Here is a 12,610-nt window from a genome sequence, read left to right as displayed (position 1 = left end):
TCAATAAAACCAATGTTTTGACCAACTTTCATGATAATTGTGCAAAAATTGTGACTTCTAGAGTGTTTACAAGGTTTGTTTAAAGCCAAAGAAGAAAAACTGCCCCGCCCACTGGCGGCCATATTTTTCAACGGACTGTAACCACTTTTGAACTCAACGAACATATCATTAAGACAAACATTTTGACAAAGTTACATGAAGATTGGGCATGAAATGTGACTTCTACAGTGTTTACAAGTTTTTTCCTTTTTTTGACCTAAAGTGTTTCGAATGAGAGTGCCTTTCCCCTGCCTTTGAAGTCGGTAGCTGTTTACAGCTTGAGAGAAGGAAAAAGAGGGTCTCGCGGAACTCTGGGTTTTGTTATCTAGAGCAATATTTGGTTTTAAAAGGATTAAAGCTTATCCATAGTGGTAGAAAAAGTGACATAATTTATGAATTAAGGACACCGTACCCTCCTGTTGTAAAGAGGCTGAGTAACCTGCGTATTAGGGGAAGCTACTATACTTACATGTACCCCAGGTACTTTTAAGTATCCATACATGTACCCAAGGTATGGTAAATATACTAAAACGTACCTGGGAAGTGTTCACGCTAAATCGGTTGTTGTCGGCTATTTATTTTTAAATTAATTATGTTCACATTGTGGCAATTGTCTGTTAAATGGCCTCTATATTATCGAAACTCATACTCAAAAAGATGTTGATACAGTCTTTTTTAAAGAGAAGTCTGTTTAAGGTAAAGACTATTGTTTTAAGGTAATCAGTAGGGTGTTTTACAACATCGGCTTCTTGTTTAAGCCTAACTATCACTTTGTAAACATGATCTTATACACTTTGTATACTGTGAATCCATCAGGGGAAAAGAATTCATACGACAAGACAGTCTGATAAAGCCAGGTTTCCAATCCAATAACTTCATCAGGGCAGGCAGATTCTATAAGGAGTTCTAGTTCTGTTTTTTTATTTTTACAGGGCTATAGATAACTTTTGGGGTATATTGGGTAATTCACCCCCTGTTTTTTTACAACAATCCGGTTTTTGTAAATTCAATAGTTTTAGCAAAAAAAATCACCTCCTGTTTTTGAGCTTAATTGGGTTTCTCATCCCCCGTTTTTTTTAACTCAATTGGGTAATTTAGGGAATGACATATATAATATAATAACAATCTACTAAGGTTACTATATTATTTATACAAATGGAATTCAAAAAGGTACCTGTGCATAATGATAACAACAAACAATTACTGAATTTCTGATCAAAGTTCATTCATTTTTGTGTTGAATAAGACCGAGTTCGTGATAATAGCTGCACAATTGATGAAGTTATGGCTGTTCAAAGTGATGCATCCCGTTTTTGGGTCATTTTGAGTTGAATACCTTAAAAATGAAAGTAGAAATCGGACTGGTCTACGAATAATTACAATTATACCCCAAAGATTGATAACTGCTGGAAAGACTGCCTTCTTTTCTTGACGGCATAAAAACTATCCGATACAATTTTTGTACCGAAAATAACCAGTCTAAAAAATACACCGGGTGTTTGTAAGAATTGCGTTTTGTGACGCAAGGTTTTTTATGGGAATTAGGTTATTAAATTTGTATTTGTGTTTTTGTACACTTTATTTTGAACTTAATTACGATTTTGGTTATCTCAAATGCGTAATAATGCAAATAGGCTTGTTATCTATAGCACTGTTTTTAAGTGATTGGAAATTTAGGCTAATAATTTTGAGAGGTTTGTTAACGTTTTTAGTTTTATGTTGTTCTTGCTGTTTGAGTTTGGGTTAAGGTGAAGACATGGCAAAGGGTTTACCAAGGCTCTCCGGGTGGCTAATACAGGGGTTTTCTGCCTATTTTGGGAAAAGGAGTCTGACCAAATTGGGAATTTTTATCAACAAAATTGTCTATTTTGGGAATTTTCGAGTCGATGAAATGGTCAATTTGGGAATTTTATCATGCTTAAATAAGTAAGTGGTTTTACAAAAAAAACACGTTTTTATTTGTTATTTTGTTTTCAAAAACAAACACTGGTAACAGGTAAGTAAGTCACTCAAGTCTCGGGTACTTCATTTCATACTTGAAAGCATTTGATGAACTTGAACTTGGAGACTGAACAACAACTTTCTTACTAGGCTCCGAAGAAGAATTATCGACCGAGTCGGACAATGGTATTTCACTTGCTTGCACTGCTTGTTGGGGGTTACTAGAGGAAGTAGAAGATTCAGCGATTTTCGCAAACATCGATGTTATCGTCGAACATCCTTTTGCATCTCTTTTTCTTGGTTTTTTGCTGTAGTACTTATCGTTATGGGAAGCCATGCTTGAAAATAAGCGTCTACAGATTTGGACTAGAATGTGTATTGTGTGGCTCTATATACTTGTTATAATGCGGAACAGTTGGAACCTTATCGCTGTCAATGTTGGCAGATTCATCAGGCAAATACACCTGCTAAAATCTGAGTCGCTAAAGGCTTAATTACGTCGCGGATGAAGGGAAGTCACTCTTTCAATATAAATTATGTTTACTTTTTACGATTTTGAAAGATTTTTTTTTTTGGAATTGGGAAATATGTACTCAAAATTCTATTGGGAACGGGTCCGTTTGCTTTGGAAATGCCTCCGTTGTCCGGAGGCGCAGACAGTGCAGAAAACCCCCTGAATAGTACCGAGAAATAATAAGACAGTGGGAGGCTGTCACTATGTTTGAAGAAAGAACTACAGAAATTTGGCTGACCACATTTAAGACAGTGCCAGGAAATATTGCTTCTGTCCATAATGTAGTACATAGTGTCCGACATGCAACCCTGACGAGGAAGGTGGTACCAGGTTGCACAACAAGTTAGATTCTATACCATAACCTAATTTTAAATTTATTGAATAAGTCCATTAAAAAATAACGTATTAATAAACAAAGTAACAAAGGGAAAGTAACAGCAAGCACCACTAAATAGCATACAGAAAATATCGAAAGTAAACATGCACGGTAGACATACAGTTTGGTCGCGAAAACATATGGTACAATATACTTTAATGTATAAGGTGGGAATTTTGAGCCGGGCAAATAAATAAAAATATATTAAAAGTATCTCGCTTTACTGTTCAACTGTTAATGTGAAGAGAGCAGCGAAAAACGTTGCTGAACACTTCTAAATAATTTAGTATTGAATTCTGCTATGTTGTTGTTGTTCAAAGGTTACATAACATCTTTCTGATGACCGGCCACATACCATCATTCGATTTAATAAATGTCTGTAGATATAGTTTAAAAACTACAAATACATAAACAAGTACACTAACATAGCGCAAACATGTTTGATGAGGTTCAAATTCGTCGCCATTTTAAGGGTGTACGGTCTTTTCTCCCCCTGGTCTTTTCCCCCCCTTGGACATTTTTTAACCTAGTCTTTTCTCCTCCTTATACCATAGTCTTTTCATACTGTGGGGATTTATCTGCTACTTTTAACACCTCTATTGATATACTTGATTAGTCACTGATTGAATTATTTCAATCAGTGTTCAATCAAGCTCATCAATAGAGAAAGGAACTTTATCATTGCTTCATTTTCATTATTTGTCAATGAAATAGATTGAGTGTGTTTATGACATTTCAACATTATAATATTAAATTTATTTAAAAAGTTTTTGCATTAATTTGAAATTGAGTAATTTAATGTTGTATCTTTTTTTATTGTATTTAGATAAAATTGATACTACATAACCGGACTCAAATGTAAAAAAACACAGTCTTATTTGCATTTCTGAAAAAAAATCCACTTGAGGAGTATATTTTTATTTTTGAACAGTTAGACTTATTAGCCAATACTTAAAATTTATTAACAATAAAGTAACTAAAAATTATATTTCAAGATAAATCAATTTATTAATTTGAATTAGGTACGTACATTTATCCCAAACATATTATAAGCTACATTTTATTTACTAATGCCAAAGTATTAATGTACAAACTTTAAAAAGTTACTAAATTATTCAATTTAAACTGCTTAAGATTTAGATCACACAATAAATGATAGCAAATTGAAATAAATTGCTACAATAAGTGTGTGATTTAAATGTGTAGAAACCCTAATTTTGAATATTGATTATTTATTTTGAATTTAAAATAAATATTTCCAAATTGTAAAATATAAATTTCAAAATGATCACGAAGAAGTGAAAGTCAAATCCAAACTACCGGTAACTTGTTTAATGCCTGGGACTGGGCAGGATATAAACAGGATGTGGAAATAGTCAGGTGTGAATCCCTGAGACATTCTTGTGAAAAAGTCTCGCTAAATAATATGGGTGGAATGGGTCATCCTTTGGAATGTGTCATCTTTGTTTATTTGAAAGAATGTGCCAATCAACATCTTAGCTTATTTTTAACTGATCATTAAACAGAAACAGAAACACAACACAATTACTAATAAATTTATTTTATTTTATTTCAATTCATCATTTTTTTTCATAATAAATTATCATGGTATACATAAAAAAAAATAGTTTTGTAAAACATTTAATGAAAGTTTAAATATATTTTTAACAGAAACACAACACAATTAGTAATTAATTTATTTTATTTCAAATCATCAATTGTTTCTCATAATATTATGGTATACACCAAACACAATTTTAAGTTTTGTAAAACATTTAATGAAAGTTTAAACATTTTTGTTTGTATTAAATATTATTAAAATGAATAAAAAATATGAATGTGTTAAAATTGTTACAATAATATCATTTCAGAAGTTATATCTGTGCCTAGACATTTTTGTATTAAATAATATTTTTTATATGAAATAATAATTTAAATGAAGAATAAATCAACAGACAGACAGACAGACAGACAGTTTATTCAGACTTATACATAAGTACATCGTCTTCATACACAAATATACACATTATTCTCTGTCACGTAAATAGGTATAACAACATTACATTACATAACATAACATAAGTGGTCATTTAAGAATACTAATACAAATAAACAAAATCAATTACACGAATACGTAAATTCCATCAAAGCGGTAATGAAATGTGTTTAAACATAACATAAATGGTCATTTAAGAATGCAAATATAAATAAACACAATCAATTGGAAGAATACGTAAATTCCATCAACGCGGTGTTTATAAAGAAACACAATCAATTGCAAGGATACGTAAATTCCATCAAAGCGGTAATGATATTTTTTAAACAACATTATTTAGAATGGTATTTCTTTTAGCAAGAGCTTCCTTCATATATTTACATACATTTGAAATAACTGATTTGTCACATGAAACTAATAACTTGTGGAATTTATATACAGATGGGTTTATATAAAAATTACGGCTAATATATGTTTTCCTTAAATCAGTGTAACAGCGGCATATACATATAAAATGGTATTCATCTTCTAAGTCAGAATCATTACAGCATAAGCAATAACGTTCATTTCGTGGTATATTATTTTGGGCGTATCTGCCAGTTTGTATTCTCAGCGGATGTGCAGAGACTCTTAATCTTACAAAAAAAATCGCAGACGTCTCGGAAGTAAATCTAAATATGTTTCATATTCCAAACAGCTTTTAAAAACTTTAAACATATCTAATACAGTACTATTATTCACTTTACTATACCAAGCTTGTTTAAAATTGTCAACAAGTGTACATTTGAACTCGCTAATAAAACTATTTACTTGGACAGCATTTGTATTTTCATATATATAACCAAATCCAAGATTGTTTAACATGTTCTTGACATTTGAGACCCAGTTTGTATAACCTTTATTGCAATCGCTCAAGGCTTGTTTGTACACAGTTTGCATTATGATATTGCTATTGTTCAGAACTTTAAACCAATATTTAATAATTTTAACAAACCTGTTTACATATAATGGGTATCTACCTAATTCACCATAAACAGCAACATTACATGTATTTATTTCCACCTGTAGCAATCTCTTGCAAAATTTTAAATGTACGCGTTCTATATCATCTGATTTCGTAAAACCCCACACTTCTGAAGCATAATTTAAGTAGAACCAACAATGTTCCAGATCATATCATAAATGTGATAATTTAATTAAATTGTGTCTTTAATCACTGGATATCAAACATTTCAATCAGTCTGAAGAACTTATAAACAGATTAAGGAAGTGTGAAAAACAACATCTTTTGATCATTTCATAAATATTCAAGAATGATTAACAATGAATTTTTATTTAATTAGATTAACAGAACAGAACAGAACAGAATAGTTTATTTGACTTAAACATATACAGCTCATCGTCGTTAACATACATATACAATAACAGCATGCGTTATAGTTAAATACAAAATATACATCATTCGAAGGAAGATCGAGTCAAAAAAGAATGCAATACAACATGTTTAAGTGAGAATGTCACATGGAAGAGGTTAATACTGGGTGACCACATACTGTAAAAACGTTGTTTAATGCTTGCAATACATATTACATTATTATACGCTTAGTGGCTTTATGAAAGATATATAACATATAGCAAGTTTCAAGTTTTTTTTTGGTTGGAAAAATCGGCAAAACGCAATTGACCATTGACAAACAAGTAAACACAGTATAGTCAAAGTGCATCTATGACTTACAAATACAATCAAGTAAATAAAATATACTACACTGAAACATGTTCACATATATAAGACATTTAACTTATAAACTAAAACAGAACTTAAAATAATATGTCGCTATATTTCTTTCATAGTCTTATAGACTTACACAAAAAAAAAAATAAAAATAACACTTCTCACTGACTATGCAATAACAACACCAACATGTATTGGTATAACTAAATTGCTCCTTCATTAACCATTCTTCAATCACATAGTTCATTTTCTCCTACCTAAATATACAGATTATAAACAAAAAATGTTGGGAGGAGAAATGTCTAGGGTTTGGGGGGAGAAAAGACCAGGGGAGAAACGTCTACGGTGAGAAAAGACCGGAAACCAATTTTAGTCGTTTGGAGGAGCATTCGACCATTTGGGTCCAATGCATACTTTTTATATATAAGCCATTTTTTGTTCGAGTTCTTGGGGTTTTATCATTAAGTCAAAGTCTGTATCGACCTTCACCAGTTTTGAACAGCTCTCTGTTGTAAGTTGGAGCGGTTACACTTTTAGTTCTAAACATGAGCATAAGTATCTAAAACATTATACGTTTATGTATTGGGAGCTAATGCAGTAACCAGAGGGTCTCCTTGATTGTGCAAAAACATCGGGGAAAATACATGGTTATTTGTTTCCATTGCCATGCATTTCTACATACGCAATTACACAATATTAGTTTATTATGTAACGATTATTCAAAACGCATTGAGAATAAATTATATTCAACAAAATATTCAGAAAAATGGCATAGCAAATACAACATTCACAATACCGCAGTATTATATATTCGAGAGAGACACATTTTATTGTTCCTCGATAGAAGAACATTTTTATAGGATACATTTGCCCTTCAGTTGTTTTGCATGTTCGTATTTTACATTAGAAAATATCATTTATATCGAAATATATTTACCTTACACGAATGTCATCAAATATTCGCAACTCACAAAAAAGTTAATCTTGTTGATTATTTATTTATTATGCCACTCCGTTCTAAAACATGTTTGTCATACCCTACTCCACATTATTCGCGTTTTTATGTTTTAACAACGTTTCATTCAAATAAGTTTATATGTAACATGTAAATATAATTGTTATATAAATTAATAACAAGCTGAGCAACTTAGTGATTACACCTATTATCAAATAGGCATCGACACAAAATCTTCTATTCAGAAAGAAGTGCTGAAAAAGAAAACCTATTCGTTTTAAGGATGACGCTCTATGTATTGCCACGTGCCCATATTGGCCAATACATAAAATGAAAAGGTCTTGAACAACATATTGTATGTGTAAGTTCATATTAACTTGTATGTTTTTATATATGTGGTTTTTCGACATAATATCATGTTTATGATTTTGTCCATAAACATTTGAACATAATAGCTGTCACGATTTTCGAATTGCTTGCAAGCCACGATTTATAAAACAAGAACTTAACAATTCGTATTTTTCACAGAGCACGTGTTAACAACAAACAAGCAAGTATTGTGAAATTGAACTGAACTGAATCATATGAACTTGTGTCATATAGTTTTGCCAGCTGTAGATTAAGGTTGTTCTTGAGTTCTAAAACGTTTTGTAAGATACAGTAAAATACTTGCAGGCCAAACACGAAAATAGATCATGTTCTATTAGATACTTATTACATTTATGTAATACTTCAGATGTTTAGAACGTTCGAAGCAGTCGTATTTATTAATTTGTAAGTTTTTTTATTTATTGAAGTTTGTAAGATAAAATCTTTTCAAACACTCGAGTCCTTGTTCGTTTAAAGATTAACAATTCATGCTTGCTTTTGCAACGAAATATTGAGTAAGGATTGAAATCACGACCTCCGAAGAGCAAGTCGGACAATGCATGTATATTTTACGACAAATCATCTTCTATTACTATTTATACTTTGTAAAGTGATGCGCCTGAGATCAAATATAAAAAAGAGGATATCAAGCGTACGCAGACTTTTGTTCGAACAGGAAGTTAATTTCAACCAGAAAAAAGATTTATCGAAAAGTGGTAAACATTGTTGTAAGAATAGTTATATAATAAATAAGCAATAAAGACAGCTAAATGCGTACTGTTTTCGAACGGGTAATTTATTATACCCGAAAACTAATGATCATGTTCAGTCATATACATTTTCAATGTTTAACAACAATAAACACGATCAGTATATGAGCTCAGGCTTTCTTGTTTAAGAAACCAAACGTTTCAGCCTATTGCCCATCCTGGCCGCCACGCTTGGCTTCTTGATGTCCTTCGCCGCTGTCACAGAGTTGTCTCCCGTGGCTAGTATTAGATCACAGATGGCTGACTGTTTCAAATCTGCAACCTTCAAGAAGGTTTCAGAATTCATGGTATTTTCAATGCGATTTTATATTTGCGAATTGTATTACATATTCACGGCCGTTAATCACGCGCGCCACCTCTTTTTTTGCGATTATTAATAAATGAGCCAATGCAACTTCCGAATTGACGCTCAGGCCCGAATGTTTTGAAATTTCAAGGATAATTTTACATGGCGATTAGCTTTTATATGTTTTTTCAACATAATTCGAATTATCTTTAAAATTGGACAATGTAGTGCAATTGAGCGAAGATTGATTCGTCCAAAAATGTACAGACGCGTACATTCTCAATCGATTTAAAAACGTGAGAACTTTTATAAGTTGTTGCCTGATAGAGTTTTACAAAGCAGTTCGATGAGTTTTTCCTGTGTGACGAGAAGATGTCCACCCAAATAAATCGCTAACGGCATCAAACGATTGCGTACAACATACATTAGATACTGCATGCACAAAAATATTGGTTCTTGCCGACGTAGTAGATAATTTTGCATTGTTCCAAAAGAGATGGAGCCAATGCTTAGGAGGTGGCGCTAATGATAGGAGGTGGCGCCAATGCAGGATGTATCAATTAACAGCCGTATCGCAACGACATTATCATATGACATAGATTTGATAGATAATGTTATTTGTTATATTAAATTCATTTTTCAACATACATACGAAGGCCCAAATCTTTACACAACACAATCTATAAAAAATAAAATGTAGTTGTTTTAAATATATACATGATCAACTCAATTAAGAATTCACCAACATGAATAAAACATATTGTACGATGTATACCAAAAATGTGTAATACTAAATCCAACCAATAACTTAATTTTAATTTACTAAAAGGCAAAGGTCAACGCATCTTAATTAGGCTCATTTATATTGTTTTTCCCACTATCAACTCCAAAAAAAATGAAGATAGCTCGGTCTTTTTTCCGTTAACATTTTTGTGAAAAACATGTTAAATGTTTTTATCTCACAAAGACGAACGTTTAAATCCATCAATACATTATTATAAAACTACTTTTTCTAATTAAAACGCACGCGACTCAAATGTGCTGAAGTAGTCAACTTACAAAAAAGAATAGTAGTCCTGTAAACATAATAAAAACCCTAACATAAAATGTCTAAATAAATAAAGCTTTATTATATTTATTAACCTGACTGAAAAAAATGTCAGCCGCCGAACTGTTCCGTTCGTGCCGGAACCCGGGATTGAACCGGGGGCCTTTAGGTGATTGTTGCGTAAACAACTTCAGTCTAACGCTCTCCCAACTGAGCTATTTCGACTGACATCTTTTATGTACTGCTATTTGGTGAAGTTGTGTATAGCGATCGTTATTATATGTCTATTAATTAACTAATACATTGTACGTTTTCGTACCACTACGACTTCCAATAAACTTGCTTGCGCGATAGGTCGTCAAATATCGTACTACATTGATTTTCCACTAAATAAGCAAGTTAGAAAAAACACAAAATGAATATATTTTGATTATGTTTTGTTTTTATACAAAACCAGAAAGTTTCGCGTATTTGCCCTGTGATCTTTCCCCTGTGATCAGTTGTGGATCAGTTATTAATTAAAACAATAAGCTTTGCATTATTGGCAATAAATGTTGTAATAAATGTAATAGGCACAAATGCAGAACTTATTTACACTTATTTACACAAAAAATCACCACTATGCAAGATATTCTTAAAACAAAAATATATACATTTAGCCGTAAAATAACTTCTCCTCCCATAAGCAAAAAACAAATGCATTACATACTAGTCGCCGCTCTCCAGAGCGACGCCAATAATAACTTTCGATGACTTCCGATTCGATTTATTTTACATGGTAATATACTTAATTTATTTAAACAATTATACAATTTAAAAGCCATACAATACTAAAGAGAAGATTATTAAATGACCAACATTAAACATAGAGATCGTATTGATTATTGTTTCAACATGTAATTCTTCCAAGCATTTCTTCTGTTTTACATAATTTTAAATGTATGTTCAATACAACCCGTACTTATTGTACTTATTGTATTGGTAATATGCATGCGGATTGTTCCTTTCTGATCGCCCGCTGCATACGACTGTTTCACAACCGGAGGCATTGTTTCTGTTGCAGCAAGGGATTTTTCTCTGTCGTCGTCGGCAGGACATCCGAGACAAACAGAGAGCTGTTTTCCAACACTGGAGTTTCTTCCTCTATCGGCGTTTATTTCACCAGTTCCAAGACCGGTACAGATGTACTCTCACACTGGATCAAAAGACGATTTATTCAATAAATCAATACAATACTCGATGTATCACGATTGATGTAATCTTAGATCTCTGAACTTCTCAAACGGTGACACGCGGATACTCCTCTCTCAACAGGGCTTCAAATCTGAGTGATGGATCCTCAGAACTATTCCTTGGGATTGTTTGTCGAAGAAAGATGTTAACATAAAATATATTGCTTACTGTTATATTATTTTGAAAGATGAAAACCATGGCGATGATAAATTATGTTAATAATATTTGTTGTGTCCCAATATAAACAACGTCTAAACATTGACTAAATGTGTTTTCCTGGTCTTTAGTTTTTAATCAAAAGTAGTAACACTCGGAAAGTATGTTTAGACAACAAAAAGCGTTCCTACACAAGGCGGTAAGCATTCCAATTAGTAAACAGTTAGGATTGCTGCTCTTATTTTCATGTTCCGATCGAAAGGCGCAACACTCACGGTTCATATATGAGTCGCGTTTTAATAAAACTGGGCATAATGTATGTGCGTTAAGTGTTGTCCCAGATAAGCCTATGCAGTCCGCACAGGCTAATCAGGGACGACACTTTCCGCCTTAATTGGATTTTGCTAAGAAGAGTCTTCATTTAAACGAAAAATGTCATAAAATGGAAAATGTCGTCCCTGATTAGCATGTGCGGACTGCAAGGCTAATCTGGGACGACACTATACGCACATGCATTATGCCCAGTTTTCTAAGAAAACGACTCATATATATATATTAAAAAGAAAACTTGAAAATAAAAAACAAAACACACAAATAAATTAAACATTTGATGCCAACGTCGTCAATAAAATAGTCAATTGTCATTCTTTTTAAAGAAGGGTCTTTGTATGTTTATCAGAAATATTCAAGAGATCATGATACAAAATGATGTGTAATAAGTAACCGTATTTGTGCCTCAACAGCAAATTATATATTTATTGTCTTAAGTAAAGTTTCATTTACTTCACACAATACTTATTTGTTGCTTTACTAGTTACCAATTTTCATGAAGTTTGTGTCCTAATTTTCGAGACAGTGACCCGTATTGGTATCTTACCATGTTGATGACGCAATTGCCAGAATCCTCTTAATATAACTACCCAATAACATTTTTTTTAATCTAGTCAAAAAGTTGCGATGTTTCACACAAGATTAAGATTATGATCTCATTATATAAGGTTTGAAAGCAATACGTCGACTGCCAATCTCATTGAAAGAATCCTAGTCTTAATTGCCTCGCTTCTCAGTAGAGACATTATTTTATATCTTAAAGGGGTCTTTTCACGGATTTTGGCATATACTGAAGTTTGTCATTAAATGCTTTAAATTGATAAATGTAAACATTGGATCTAAAAAACTCCAGTAAAAAATCAAG

General features: G+C 32.2%; 1 protein-coding gene across 1 annotated transcript in view; it reads right to left on the bottom strand.

Moving 5' to 3' along the window:
• Nucleotides 1-3,196, bottom strand: part of LOC127838207 (uncharacterized) — a 41,044-nt gene extending 37,848 nt beyond the window's left edge. Inside the window, exon 1 of the mRNA XM_052365798.1 lies at nt 3,095-3,196. The gene's annotated coding sequence lies outside the window, so the exon portion shown is untranslated. The remainder of the gene's footprint in view (nt 1-3,094) is intronic.
• Nucleotides 3,197-12,610: the final 9,414 nt, after the last annotated feature.

This window comes from Dreissena polymorpha, chromosome 7, assembly GCF_020536995.1.
Source record: "Dreissena polymorpha isolate Duluth1 chromosome 7, UMN_Dpol_1.0, whole genome shotgun sequence".
Classification (NCBI taxonomy): domain Eukaryota; kingdom Metazoa; phylum Mollusca; class Bivalvia; order Myida; family Dreissenidae; genus Dreissena; species Dreissena polymorpha.
The sequence above is the reverse complement of the archived record's forward strand: the minus strand, read 5'-3'. Positions and strand labels throughout refer to the sequence as shown.